This window comes from Gallus gallus, chromosome 1 (genome assembly GCF_016699485.2).
Source record: "Gallus gallus isolate bGalGal1 chromosome 1, bGalGal1.mat.broiler.GRCg7b, whole genome shotgun sequence".
NCBI lineage: Eukaryota > Metazoa > Chordata > Aves > Galliformes > Phasianidae > Gallus > Gallus gallus.
The window spans coordinates 138968245-138983960 of NC_052532.1; the positions used below are offsets into that span (position 1 = coordinate 138968245).

A 15716-nucleotide genomic window follows, 5' to 3' on the forward strand; every position below is an offset into this window, starting at 1 on the left:
TCTCCATCTTTTTCTAGAAGTCCCTTTAAGTACCAAGAGGGAAGCACTTAAAGATTTTGCCCACTCTGTTCCAGGTGCCTGTCAGGTGGCGCTGTAAATAGTGTTATTTACCCTCCCTATTTATTATATTCATGGTATTTATTTCCTTCCTTTCTTTTCAAGAATGTACTGAGCATCAGCTGTGTTTCTCTCTCAAGTTCCTTCAATCCAGACTGGGTGCTCCTCCGTGCCTGCCAGTCTTTCCCCTGTTTCTAGTTTAACTATTTCTCTGTGACCTTTCTAACTCTCAGTAACAGCAGCCTTGTTCCATTCTGACTGAAGACCAGCTCATTCCTCTTGTGCTGCTTGCTTTTGTTTTAGTTTGCCTGCACATCAGTCCTCCACAGAGTAGCCTTGCATTAATCCCATAGGACATCATGACTATCAGTTCTTCCATTTTTACTACCACAAATACCAACCTGCACATTTCATAGTTTCTTCTACTTTCACACAACACACCTTGTCCTTTCTGTGCAACAGATTGAGTGGTCTCTGCTCTGTTGTATAACTTCTGCCCTCATCCTAACCTTAAAATATGTTACCACTTGCAAGCTTATATTACTGTAACTTCTCATTTCAGTGGTATTACTCTGTTTTTTCTCTGCTCTACTCATATCAAGCTAAGTAGCAACATAGAAGATCTGGCCTTGATGAGATGTGCCTAGGAGCTGTGGGGAGAAGACAAGCTGACCTAAGCCTCATCACATAGCCTGATGCTGACTTCTGTGCCTATGCAAGTTCCACTGCCTTTGGATGAAGGAACCACCTTGCCAGTTCATACACTGCTCAGACATCCTCAGGAAGCCACTTAACAATCATTTAAGGAAGCCACTTAACAATCAATTACCCAAACATGTACCCACCACTAAGGGAAACCCTACTGATCATGCAGTGCATGCAGATATTCACTGTGCTTACATGCCTTGCATTGGCCTGCCCTTGCTCGTCTTTCTGGGTTTTTTTCTTACTTTCCTTGATTATTTGAAAAGTGTCCTGCTTGCTGTTCAGTGTTTGCTTCGTGCCTTGCATTGGGGGTGAGCACAGTCACACATCATTGAAAGTATTGTCAGGTTCTGTGCCTGAATGGATTTGAGGTATCACAAAAGCAAAAGATATTTCAAGATTTCATATTGCTTCATAGGCCATGAGCTTTCTATCTATGACAGCTCTCAGAAAGAGGCACTGCCTCAGAGAGAAGGTATTTACAGTGGTGGCAGATTTAAATGCAAAATATTGGTAGTGCTAATAAGCATTATGCATTGACAGGAAGATACCTTTAATTATTCCAACATTTTAATCAAGTCTGGTATGCTGTTTTGGGATTTATTTTTTTTTCTCAGGCTATTCAGTATATTAGTGGAGAACAGCTTATCAGTGACTGGAAAAGAAAGGAAAAAAGAGTGTAATCCTATAAAGGTGTTTAATAGTGTGAACCTAAATTCTGCTCTCAGTTGCAAAAGTACAGTTCCCTTTTACATACACATTTGAGGGTACAGTTTCAAATGCATGCTTTTGTTTATGTTTATACTTGCCAAACTTTGCCTTACAAGGTCTTAACAGCATACATAAGTCCTTAAATACTTGACATTGTTCCACAGGCATCTAAACTTTGAGTTTAAGGCTTAATTGCAGGAACTGTTAGCAGTGAATAGGCTCATAATCTTAAGTTAGATACCAGAGGCAGGCAGGCAGGATACAGGTTTGCTTGATATAGCATGATTTGAGTCAGTCTGAAACTTAATGCTTTATGACCTAATGTTTTATTTAGTGAAAATTGCTCAACCTAGGCTACAGTGACCATCAATCAAACACTGTAGCTAGATACTCGTGTTTGTTGTTAATCACTATTCTTTTGTACATTTGTCCTGACATTTTTTCGAGTGAAATATGCATGTTTCCTCTTCTTTTTTAACTCTGTTTGTACATGTTTAATCAACATCAGAGATCTTTGTGAACTGGTGGATGGAGGTTAGATAACTTTCCCATGAGCAAGAAGCAACAAATCCTTTCCGCATATATGTATTCTACAAAAATCTGCCATTTCAGAAGACCCAGGGAATGGTTTCCTAAAAAGCAGTTTCAAACAAACAAAAAAAATAATGCAAAATATAGGAGAAAACCCATAGCATTTTCATACATATAGAAAAACAATTAAATCACATCTACGTTTGCAAATGTCCAGAATATTTTAAAGACTGTTTAAAAGTTCAATAAATCTAAAATCTCCTAAATAAAAACAATATGAGCACATCGACACAAGATAATTTTTTCCTCCATTTTACTCTTTTATTGTGTGGAGCATTCTGCTTCAGCCAGATATGAAATGTCTTTTGCTTCCGCAAAGACAATTCTGAAAGCAGAATTCCCCCAGAACCTTCTCAAATCAATAGTACCAGAGAAGAAGAATGGTAGTAGAGTACAGATAATGCACTTCTTCTCCAAAGCCTGTTGACCTACATTAGTGCAGATACTTCTACAAACTTGTCTTGAAAACCTTTGCAAGTTCAGCTGTTGTGACAAGAGAACAAATCAGCAGCGTTGGACAAAGCTCAAGAATTAATATCATCAATCAAAACGAATACCAAGGTTGCAGTTCAAACAAAACTGTGACTGAAGTAAATGGGCTGAATTTACTCTATTTGTAATGCAGGTTGAGCTCTTGTATTTGAAATGACACAACCTGATGCCTTTTGCATTAGCTATATATTCCCTTGATTTGTGGGCTTGTTACAGTCAAGTAAGAAAACAAATCTTACAGTGGTTTGATAAGATATTTCACTGATATTTTAGGAATTTACTTTGAGGGCAGCATTTCTAAGAGTGGATTTGGCCATGTGCATATCACAAACTTGAGTGAGAGGTGGAGAACCAAAGCAAGACAAAGCACACTAAAGAGTCTAGAACCGTTGTCCAGGGGATAAAACAAAACTTCAAATTTAACTGTAGAATACGTAACTGCAGTAATGAAATAATGGAAAGGAAACTTTTAAATGTTAGCTGTCTGATTGGAGATGCGTTGTGGAAAACTAATGTGGTGACAATAGCTGAAACTGGAATGAGAAGCCTTTAGTTGCTATTCACAATAATTTAAATCAAATTTAAATCAAAACTAAACAGCATTTTTTTGTTGTTGTTCCTTCCTGACTTCCTAGAAAATACTGAAAGTACATTTTACCTTTTTTAGAAAGGAAGTTCATGTAACTAAGCAATTCCGTGACTGTCATCTGCATTCTTTTTGTTCATTGTGGGCAATAGGATCTGCACAGCACAGTACATTCTCATGTATCATTGATATTTTTGTTTATTTTTCACATGGGAATCACACTTCATTACGGAGGTGAAATGTACTGTCTGGATTGCTTTAGGACAAATATGCTGTCCATTTAGTTAGACCTTCAGGCTTCAATTTCTGGTGCAACAAATGCAAAAAAGACCTTTTGACAAGTTTTGCCACTTCTGCTTACTGAAAGCAGTAATTGAAAGAACGTGCAGGCTGTGCATGGTAGCCTTGCTCTGTAATGGGGTAGTCCACATAGTCCTCCAAGGAGGATAATTTAGGCCATTTTGTAGTGCTTAAATTGCACTCTAGAGAGTGTGAATGGTTTCTCATGACATGTATCCAAGGCTCTACAAGTTTCTCAGATAGTGCTCGTTTCTATTTTCTGCATTTTTTGTCACAAGGGAGCAAGTACCATTGACCTATTTTCCTTTTGTCTTATTCGGTAAGTACCAAACTATTAATGGAATCCTTTGAGTCTGACCTGGACAGATCAGGAATGTGGGAATAGACAGACTGTCATCATGTACAGCCTCTGTCTAGGCTGACAGAGCTCATTCTCAGCATTTCCTTAATGACACTTCAGAGAAGAAATGTTCCTTATTTACCTCAGTTTGTATGTAAGGATTCTGAAGGCTTTTCAAGTGTCACTACATAATGAACAGAGCTGTTGAAGTATATGTAAGTGCTTCCATTACATTGATCTGGAAAAGGATGATGAGCATTAAAATACCTTAAAATTAGATACTTTGCTTCACTCCATCCAGAGTACAGTGGCAAATAGAGTTTTTCTGTCCAGTCTGATATGGATTTGGATACATCCTTATTATTCTCTCTTTATATAAAATATTCTTTTTTTTCCCCCATCTAAACTACCTCTTGCTTTAGGCTGTTTCCCAGTTTCTAGATCCTCTACTTCTTCTCTATTATTTTATGGCCTTTCTGTCATCTGCTCCCAGAACTGTCCCTACCTTACTCTAAATTATCCATAACATCATTTCCTGTGCCGTTTCACCACCCTTTTCATATTGAAAGCTTCCCATAAGGCACTTTTATTCTTTGTAGCCCAGAAGAGGAATGAAGTAAGTCAGTTCTGTAAGATGAACACTTCCCTCCAGAACACAGAGTGCAATGGGCAAAAACTCAAACACAGGAAATTCCACACAAACATGAGGAAGAACTTCTTTACTGCGAGGGTTACAGAGCAATGGAGCAGGCTGCCCAGTGATGTTGGGATTCTCCTCTGGAGATATTCAAGACCCACCTGGACACTTTCTTGTGCAACCTACTGTAGGGAGCCTGCTTTAGCAGGGAGTTGGACTCAATTGATTTCCAGAGGTCCTTTCCAGCCCCTCTGGTTCTGTGACTGTGTGGTCCTCACTGCTGGCTGTGTTTGTCTTTGGGAGGATGTAAGCTCTCTGGGGCAGGAACTACTTGCATTTAGCTCTGTGCCAAGAGCATTGTTGGCACTCTTATATTAATAACAGAGATAGCACACCATGGAGCACTGTGACAACTTCCTTCAAGTGGACAAGAGCTCCAGCAGCAAAAGGCCCAATGGTGCTGTACCATTTTGTGGGTGTTGGACCCATGTATCTTCATTCCTAGCATGCTGGTTTATGGTTAAAACACATTCTCCATAGTAACACTTCAGCTCCTGCATTGAGTTGCTACTGCAGTGTTTCTCACCTCTGTAAGACAAACTCCTTCCCCTGGACAGACCACGCTCATGCAAGTGTATGGCACAGTTGTGCAGTGTAACCCTGCCTTCCACTGTTTTCCACAGCTTTTATTTCATAGAATCATAGAGTCATTAAGGTTGGAAAAGACTGCTAAGATCATCTAGTCCAACTCTCAGCCTATCACCATTATACCCAGTAAGCCATGTCCCCATGTTCACTTTGTATTTGCTGTGTACTTTGCATGGGGAAGAGAAGGACAGGTAAGCAGGCAAGCACTGTGGGGTCCCTTCAGAGGTAAGCAGTGGCTGAAGACAAGTCCATTTGTTTTCCTTTTTGTCACTAAACCCAATGACAGGGTTTGAACTCCACTAGCTCACATGTGGTCCTTCCAGCCTGGTCCACAACACATTGTGTGTCCACAGCCGAATGCAGCCGCCTGGGGTCTGCTGAGCCACAGCTCCCTGAGCAAGCCCTCCCTCTCTCTCAGCTGGCTTACTTCTTTCAAACAGTTGCAGAGTTAGTTTTGCTAAACGACATAAGGTTACAATAAATCAAGCGAGAAGTCTTGTGTTGTGCTTCCTACTGTATGGGAGAGGTCCATATGGTTTAATTGCTTCCTCAGAGCTTCAGATATATGTATATAAGATCTCTGAAGTCATGTGCAACTGCCAAGATCCTATGGTGTGGTTTGAAAAATTCATGCAGTGAACTCTCAGACAGTGCAGATGTGCTATGAAATGTAAATGTAAAGTGAAAGAAGCCAGCGTATCCAGTTAAATAACTTCAAAATTAGAGCAGTTGATTCAGAGAAAGACAGAGCTCAGCAGAAAGAAGTGAGAAAGAAAGCTTTCTCAAGTGGAGATAGTCTTTTGTCTTCAGAGGGAATGGGAGAAAAACACTAAGGTCCATGGGAAGACAGCAGAGCAGTCTGAGGAGAGCAAACATGTCTAAGAAAACCACATGGTGAGCTGTAAAAGCACCTGAAAAATGTCATCATAAAACACAGTTGCTCTTGGTATTTAACAGTTGACCACCACAGAAAATTCTGCCAACAGAATGAGCTATCCCTGTGCTCACAGGCAAAAAATGCAGAGGTGAGCAAACGTCTATAGGCCTGTGGTGGTGGCTGTGCTGATGTGCAGTGTGAAGGAGGAGCAGGTGTCCCGGGCCCACTGCTTCCTCCTTCTCAGCACCTCAGCTGGGGCTGGGTCAGGCCTTTCCCTGGACAACAAGAGGAAGATAAGAGTGGTGGTAGTTCCCAACCTAATGTCCATGGCCAAGGGGAACGGGGCTCTGCCTCAGCACCTCAGCTGGGTGCTGCTGGCCACAGAGCTACATCCTTAGGCTTGGCAGGCATGTAGCACCATATTTTCTATTTGGCACAAGGGCTTGAGCATCTCTTGAGGAGGAGAATGGTATGTGTTGGAGCAATGTTTTTGAAGATGCAAGGTACCTCTTCAAATGCTAGGGCCTGGTCTGCAGTGGTAACCTCAGCCAAGTGTGCTGAAGCTCAGGCTCACTTTTGCTGCCTGAGCTGACTAGCCCTGTGAGTGGGAACATGATGGGAGCCCAACACTGCCCCAGGAGGATAGCACACTTCAGCCTGTCCACTGTGCAGAACAACAAACATGCAGCAGGGGCTGTGGTCCTCCCACACAGAGACTGGAGACGCTCCCTTCCCTCCATCTTCATCCTTGGTGGGAGCAGTCCTTGCTGGAAAGCACACTACTTGGCTGTGGCAGGAGCTGCGTACATGTAAAACCATGAAGGGTATGTGTTGTCATCACAATAGTAACTTTATTAAGGCAACAGTTCCTGCTAGGCAGTGTTTCTTCTGTCGCTTCTACGTGCAGTCAATGTATATAGCTTCTGAATAATTTCACTGTGTCCTAATTAAACCTTAAATGCCATTCTCAGTAAGTAAGCATTAAGAAGAACATTTCTGTATGCTGAAGAATCCACAGTGCTCTGGTATGGATATGCACACAGTCTTGTCTGCAGCCTCTGCAGCTCGGTGCATTTACACAGCTGTGGTGGTGCTGGTTGCTGTTTGCTCTCCCCCTTGCAGACACCTTGTTCTGCGTTTTCCCTGTAAGGATTTTCCTTCTCTCTCTATTCTTAGCCCCTACATTGATTTATACATTGTGTAACCTCACCGACTTCAAAGATGTTTTGTGTGGTGTAAATCAGAGCACCAACTAGCTGAATAAAGCCTTGCTCAGTAAGGCGTGATTGTAAAGCTGAATGTGTTCCTGTGTCTGTGTACTAAACCAAAATGATTCCTTTTCACTTTTGCAGGAATATATGTACTTCTCTGACAGGAATACTCTTGCAGGCACTCATGAATCCTTTGCTTCAAGCAATCTTTGATATAGAAATCTTTCATACTGTAAAATCTTTCTGTTATTCTGATCTAAATTCTGAAGACTATGCATTTAGTGGCTGCATATCTGCTGGCTGTGTCTGATGGGGCACAATCTCTTTTTCATTTCAGTTAAAAGCATTCCAGTAATGAAATTCAACACTTAGGATTAGATTACAATTGTTCATCTATTCTTGCAGTTTGGTTGTACAAACAAATACAGCAGTATTCAGAAAGAAAAATGGTCATTTTGTGTTTTCTCAAGTGTTATAAACTTTTCTTAACACAGATTAAAAATTAACTTAAACTTAAGCCTAGAGCCTTAGTAGCCATTTAGTTCAAGGAAGAATTTTATCTGAATTCTCTGGAGAGAGACTGACTCTCTGGAGAGCAAGTCAGTCCTCAGGTCCTACAGCATCTGTGAATTGACCAGCTCCTCAAGTGAGTACATGATACCCTTTCAGCATGTGTTGCAAATTAATCCCTTTAGGTTTAGGCACATATAAAAACATCCAGGAGGTATCCCACCTGAGCTGTGCGTTCTCTGAATATATTTTTCACAATTCAGTCTGAAATAATGCAATAGAAGCATCTCTGGTGTCATAATTTGTTATTGTGGCTGCTGGACTATTCAGTTTTCAAAACTGAAATTTGGCAAGAGGTAAAGTTGAGCTTTTCAAGAGCTAAGAAAGCATCTAAGTGTTCATTGAAGATACAGAGCATGTTTTGTAAGAAAGCAGAAATATTGCAGATGGATTTTACTGTGTTTGATCAAGAGAAGACAAAAGTCTTCCAAATCAAACCTACAGCAGCAACTAAGGCATTCCAGAGGGTCCAAGAGGGAAATGCTTAAGCTTCTAGGTTACCCTTTTGTGAGAATCTTTCAGTTACTTGTAATAGAAATAGGAAATATTCTTCAAGGAGAATTGACACAGTAATCTACCACTCTCTGATGGAAAATAGAAACAGGACTTCCTTCGTAGAAGTGCTTCCTTCCAAGGGTACAACGCTTTCAGTGTAATTGTAGAACTATTGGAAGCTTCTAGGTGGCTAGAGTGGCCTCGATGGAGGAAAGGATGGTAGTTATAAAAGAAAATGGTAAAAGTGTACATAGTGATATCAATCAACTATTCATCATAGCGAATCAAGCAGAAAGCAGTCTTTGGAACAATCCTGTAGTGACTAGACTGTCATAAGGTATGCAGAGAAAAAGCAAAGAAAATCTCAACAAAGAAGTGATATTAAGAAGCAATGATTGAAAAATGCACTTTGTTTATTAACAAGTATTTTTTTCCCTGGGAGTGGAAGTATTGCACAAACTGTGTACAGTCCAGGATGCAAGAGCATCAGCCAGCTGACGAATGATGAATTTCATTTACTTCCTATCCAACTTATAAATACTTGGACAGATGAATATGCTAAGAATAAATTCTTATAGGGGCTGTGAAACAATCTTGTGCTTTGTTTATGACCCCAAAACTCAGACTGGTTTAGCCTGTGGCCAGTGCATATGCCTTTGTAAGACACCATGGCACATGTAATGCTCTACTGGCCCTTGCCAACTTTTAGCCAGACATTCATGCTTCTCTGGACTCTCTTAAAGCTGCAGTCAGATGTGTCTCTGAAATTATACAATCTCCTCTGCTGCTAACAGTGTGATATGTATTTTTACTGCTTTGTGGCTGATGGATATTTTCCCCCAGTAATAAGCTGCACATTTGCTTTCTGTTAATGTGCTACTACGTGTCTTCCTGCAGTCGCTGCAGGACTCCATTACTTTTACTGCTGTATTACCAGATCTGTTTCTGTGGTTTTTCTGTGGTTTATCCCCCTCCTTTGGGTTGGGGCATTACTTATAATATTTCTATATTTATAATTTATATATTCATAACATATAATATAAGCAGGTTGCCTGTTGTAGATTCCCCACCCTTGGAGGCGCTCAAGGCCAGGTTGGATGGGACCCTGGGCAGCCTGAGCTGGTGGGGGGCAGCCCTTCCCAAAGGAGGGGATTAGAACCAGATTATCTTTAAGGTTCCTTCCAATCCAAGCTATTCTGTGATTCTGAGATATCTCAACTAGATAAGTTACCTAGGGGTAGCCCCATTGCACTTTTTTGTTCTTAGTTTTAAGCCTAATCTTTAGAATGCAGGGTCGTGCTTACTAAGATTCAAAGTGGCTGAGCTTTGTGAACAAAGCTTCTTGGTTGGGTGAAAGTTCCACACTACCTGAATGCTGATTTGGAAGAGTAACTGCAGCAGAAATTCTCCCAGATCTCTTCAGATTTAGAGTGAGCACATACTCAGGTCCCTTTGAGGCTGATGACATACTACATGAATGAATGGTGGTCTACACAACAGACCTAGCCACAGAGGATGTTCCATCTTCACAGAGCTTGGTCCTGCCTTAGAGCTGTGAGGGTCTGGACACATTCCACAGCAGTGGGATCATCCCATGTTTCAACCACTGAAAGTAAAAAGCTTTGCTATGTGTATGTAACTTTACAAAGCTCTCCCAGTTTGCCCAAGATTCAAACAAATGTCAAAAATCACTTCCCTGACAGAAAATCCTTTTCACAGTGAAGAAGTTGAGAGAGAAGAGAGTATTTCACAGAAAGAAGTTCCCAAGGATACCTACCCAGTTACCAGGGCAGACCCATGTCAGAAAGTTATAGAGTGAGCATTCTCATTTAAAAATGCTAACTGGCTGCACATACCAGCTCATTGATTATGTTCTGGAAGGTGTGCTAAGGAGAAGAGACAGAATAAATGGGACTGACAGATAACAACAATTTATGTTTTTCAGAGTTTGAGATTATCACACACCAAATTCCATGCACCACACCTCCTTGTTCAGATAGCACCGTTCAATACATTCTTTCCACATAAGTTCTGAAAGATTAAAGGAAAGAAAGAGCAGGATCCATGTTTTGGATCCTACATCCTAGTTTTGCAAATTTGTTCTCTGGAGAAAATGGATGTGAGTCACATGCATTGTCAACAAATGAGCAATCCAAACAGGTGCTGCAGTTAAAAACTATAGATGAAGAAAAAAAACCTCACTTCTTTCCATATTTTGTCCTTTTACATTTTTAGCCAGATGTCATATGAGTACTTCAGTAAATGAACACTCTGTTGAAATGTTATACAAAAGTGAGAAATAGAAGGAGGATAAGCATATGCACATTTCCCAGTTGAACTATGTTTGCCATCCAGTGCACTGGGAAGAAGCGACTCAAAATTCAAAGTAGAATTCCTCTGAGCATTTTAATTACGAGGGGTTTTGTAGAGCTTTACTGTAATAACTATAAAATACAACCATTTTCTTCATGTCGTATTATTTAATTTCAGAGCAAAGTTCAGAAAGTTTTGAATGATAGTATATATTTTCTACATGTCGTGGCTCCTTCAAATGTATATGTGTATACTTCATTTTTTCAGAAGTGATAGATTGCCAAGTTGTCTGACCTCTCAAGAGAGGAAGTTGGGAGGACAGTTTAGTAACATTTTCTTTCATTCCCAGTGTGGAATAAGATCAAAAAATATGTATTTTAAATTCCATTAGTAGTCTTATCTTTTCTAAGCCATAAGGTACTGGCAAAATAACAGTGCAAGTAAACATGGCTCTTGGTGCACCACATTTAAAAAATGGCTTTTGTTTATGAAAACTTTTTTGTTGTAGAAACTTGTGGGAATAATGTTGTATTAATGGTAGGATGTTGACCTTTTCCAGCTATGGAAGATAGTCTCAGAACAGGATCCAGGAAAAACAAACATGGAGACTACTTAACTCCTTAGTTGTATGCCTGAAACTTTGTAATGAAGCATTATTTAAACTTAGGCTATTGTACTTACAGGTTGTGTCATTGCATTAAAGTGCTGCACGTACAGCCATTTTTGCTAGGCACAAAGTTGTCAAGAGCTTTAGGGAACAAATAAATTCAGTGAAGAGGAATATTACTATAATTTCATATAAAACACTGTAATATATGCAAAAGTACTCAGTCATCTGCTATTATCTGTGTTATGTCTACATTCATTTATAGATTCTGAGGTCAGAAATAGGGCAGATTTTCTCTGGGTTTTAGGGTACACAATGTAGTGCTGCTGAACACGATGTTACACTGAAAAAAATGTTAAAGAAGTCTATGTTTCTTATGACTTGAGTTCGTGGTTGTCTCCTACCCTAAAACTGTCTCCACTCAGGATCTTGAAATGAGATTTGAGGAGTTTATGGCTGAGTATTTGGAGTTTCCATTTGGACAGGAGAGAAAATAGTGAAGGTTAGTTTAAGGGGAATAGGAAAAACAGTGATCCATCTGTGCACCATGTCTTTCTCTTTCTGGACCAATTGTAGTCAGATGACGTCGGTAGTTTATCTTCTATTCCTGTTCCTTTGCCCTCATGTGTTTCTTCTATAGCCTCTTTTATATCAAAAGACATTGGGAAAACATATATGTTAGATCTTCTTTCAGGATAGTTACTAAACATCAGCATCAGCTTCAAGAAGGAAATCATAGAATTATTAATATCCCAAGTTGGAAGGAACCCATAAGGATCATCAAGCCCAACTCCCAGCTCCGCACAGGACCACCCAGCATTTAAACCCCGTGGCTGAGAGCACTCTCCAGACCACCCCTGAACTCCGGCACTGGGGGCCGTGCCCACAGCCCTGGGCAGCCCGTTCCATGCCCACCGCCCTCTGGTGCAGCCCCTTTCCCTAACCCCCAGCTGCCCCTCCCCTGACAGCTCCATGCCGTTCCCTCGGGCCCTGTCGCTGTCACGCAGAGCAGAGCTCAGCGCTGCCCTTCCACTCCCTGTGAGGAGCTGTGGCCGCCATGAGGCCTCCCCTCAGCTCCTCTGCTCTGCGCTGAGCACACCGAGGGGCCTCAGCCACTCCTCATATATCTTGGCCTTTAGACTCTTCACCATATTTGTAGCCCACTCTTGGACACCCTGTAATAGTTTTTATGTCCTGTGGCACCCAAAACTTCACACAGTACTCATTCAGATTTAATTGCCCTTATGAACAAAAAAAAGGGCAGGTTTTATTAGCATCAAGCAGTTACAGTGTTTTCAGTAAACTCTGCAAGTCGAGAGCATGAAGGGTGAAATCAAGCATTACTACAGTATCCTCATTCTCCTTTTAGAGTGACCCATGCCCTGCAAACAAACCAAACCAGAAGCACCGTTTTAAAAATAGGTTTATTTCCCCAAAGAGATTAAATTTCTGTATTGTCTGTAGACAACATGCAAATACTACCACTTAGTTACTAGAAGTGCAAGTTTTTGCATTCTGGGGCTCTCAGGTGTAGTGGGACAGTGGCACTTTAATACACAGATATGTTTGTCAGCAGAAAACCTGAGTAACAAGGGAGTATGAGGAGTAATTTCAAAAAACATAAAGTAAAACTAAAGCAAAAAGCATTTTCTGCTCAAATATAAGGTACTAAGCTGTGCCTGCTTCTGAGATCGGTTGGCAGCTAGCTCATGATGCAGCAGGTCATCCTGCCCTCCTGCAGGGAATCAACACTGATTTTGGCCCAACTGTATGCACTTCTGGTAGCTCAGTAATTACTTACATGAGCACCTGGGATGTGCCTGCAGCCAGCACAAAAGCAGAAATGAGGCTGCAGCCTGTAGGTAGGATGTGTTGCTTGTAGCCTTGGAAGAAATGCTGCTTCCCTCTTTGGCTTAGCTGCAGACAACTGGTCTGGTGGAAGGAAAGTTATGTAAAGTGAATCTTTGAGGAGTTCAATTCTCTTTAGTTACCTAAGTAAAACCTTTCTGAAAATGTTGAGTAACTAGTTCTGCTTGTTGCATTCTGAGTTTTGATCATCACACTTAAGAATTGCTAACTGTGAGTTGGAGCCTTCTTAGGGGACTTGGTGCCAGGACTTAGTACCAAATATTTTGGAAACTGAGTTCTTATCTCTTGGTTGATATCACTATATTTGAGGCTCTCAACCTCACTAAAGTAAATATCAGCAGTTCCCTCCTACCTTTAGTTTTCTTGTTTGTTTACAGTGGAAGATATATAAACTGTTATTCAATATGCATATAGAGTGCCTGTCACAAGGAGGCACTGATCTCTTTGAGACTCTGTAGATTACACAACTAATCAGCAGGGTGTTTGTTTGTTTGTTTTTGGCCATTTCTTTCCTAGTAAACTGTAAGGTATGCTGCCTCTGCTACAATTATCAACAGAAAGGTGTCCTACTTTCTCCTGAAGATCTCCAATGATGAAGATTTTGTGGTATTCTCTAGGAAGCTTGTCAGCATATCTGAAGAGCTCCGCTGGTATCTCTCTGCTGATACATCTGCCCTTAGTCATTGTTGCTGCAGGCTAGATTCACTCATCTATTGCTTGTAATTAAGGTTTCTTATCTCCCTGATCGTTCTTTGTAATTTTTCTCGACTCTCAAAATGAAATGTTCAGAACTGAACATAAGCCATCTGGCCCAGAGCTTGTCAAATACTGAGAAGGGATTACTGGGTACGTCTTATGCAGAATATATGCGTGTCTACAATTTTCAAGAATTCAGAGTTGAGAAAGTTCACTAGATAAGACGGTTGTCATTTCCATATTTTATGTTGTTACTATGACATTCCTTCAAATTTTCATTTTATTTTCAACAAATATCTGAACACTGCAGTTAAATATTTGATGTAACTCCATTTATTGCCAAGTAACTCCAATTAGTGAGAGCTAAGTCATAGGAGGTGGAGAGTTACTGCATAGACTCCAAGACTCTAAGACTATACTAAGACTGTAACAAGTACTGTGAAAATTGTCAGTCAATATAATAATTCTCTTGTCATGAGAAGGTTTCTTGTGTCCCACATCAGAGCCTCACACCAGCCAGGAGACCCTGAGTATTTCTAGAAATTGCAGCCTGCACTTGGGAAAAGATGAGGAGCATGAGAAGAATGTGACATTCACCAAGAGTTGTGGAAATCTATGTATACCTCTTTGGGTCTTAGTATCATTTTCCTTATCAGAGTTTGAAAGGAATGCTTGCACAACAGTATATCTTTTTTTGATAGCGGGGTAGTAAATTAGAGTGAGGAGACATTAATGTATACGTGGCACCCTGTAAGTACGGAGTGCTGCGTGGAAATGTGATATTGGATATGCCTGTGGTATGATACCTCCTCAGCTCCCTGTGATTCCAGCAAGCAAGAAGAGCCTATTTAGGACTGCCTGCTCAAAGCCAGTCAAAACAAAGTGAATAACCGGAATCTAATCAACCATTGCCAATTGGCCGCAGTGACTGGGCATGTTCTGCTGAGGTCAAAATTTTACTAGAACATATCAGTCAATGAGGAGTTCATTTGCAGTATAGCTATGCCAGTAAATAGCTAAAACATAACACTTAGAAAACTCAGTAGATGGAACAACTCTTCTGTTCATCAGCAGCACTGAGAAATATGGATTGGGGGTTGTGGGAAGGTTTTGTGGGGTTTTCTTGTTGGGAATAGTTTTAGTATGATGAGGGTGATCATGTAGCTAATCAGTTGTATGAATGAAATTTTATCTCTACTGGGAGGTGAACTTACTGGCCTTTATTGACCTCAAATCCATGTTTAGAAGAAAAGAAAAAATCAAGTAGAATGCATTCTCCCTCCTGATAGCTTATTCTCAAAAAAAAAACAGCTCTTTCTTACCACCCAGTTTTTCCTGAAAATTAGCTGTGATTCAGGCTATGTTGTACTTTCTTCTGCTGAAACAACACTAGCCCTCAAACTGGCTACTTGTATTTCTGGCTGGTTTTCAGTGACAGATTTTATTGCATCTCACAGCTTGTGAAAATTGGATCAAAGAGCTCCAGTCGCTGCCTTCTTCTTCTGTCTTTTAAGACAAGGTATAGAGTAGATGTGAGGTGGGATGTTTTATCACCTAAAGGTTCTCTAAAAACCCTGCTGGCCGTCTGTGTTACCTGGCATGGAACATCCCTATTTTGTGCAGCACATTCCTCCCCTGCTTTCAATGCCTATTTGTTTTTGCTTTTTCTCCCCAGCTATCTCCATGCCAGCCCCACCCTTCTCTCTAGCTTCTTTCTCCTGGAATGTGCAGCTGATGAACCTGAAGATGCTCTTCTCGCCAAATGGCTCTTTGGGGTAGAGATTTAGGGAGGGTGTGGGATTGGACTGTAGAGGAGACAGGAAGAAGGTTGTGATTTGTCTAGGAACCCTTTGCAGATAGCTGCAAGTAAGGTCAGAAGAGGCAAGGAGAGGGAGCTGGGCAGCAGTGGAAAGTGGTCAAGACACACTCAGTATTGCACAAGAGGAAGATAAGTTCCTTCTGTGAAAATGTTTACATGGTGGATGAGATCTTTGATAAGCTGTCACAGAAT

At 40.8% G+C, this 15716-nt stretch overlaps 1 protein-coding gene across 7 annotated transcripts in view; it reads left to right on the forward strand.

Annotated features, from left to right (window-relative positions):
- The window catches only part of COL4A2 (collagen type IV alpha 2 chain), a 142110-nt gene that overhangs the window by 48537 nt on the left and 77857 nt on the right, over positions 1-15716 (forward strand). For 2 of the 7 annotated variants that reach the window (XM_046941168.1, XM_046941173.1), the window contains one exon: positions 5103-5193. The exons of the other annotated variants lie outside the window; for them this stretch is intronic. The gene's annotated coding sequence lies outside the window, so the exon portion shown is untranslated. The remainder of the gene's footprint in view (positions 1-5102; positions 5194-15716) is intronic. 7 annotated transcript variants of the gene reach the window in all.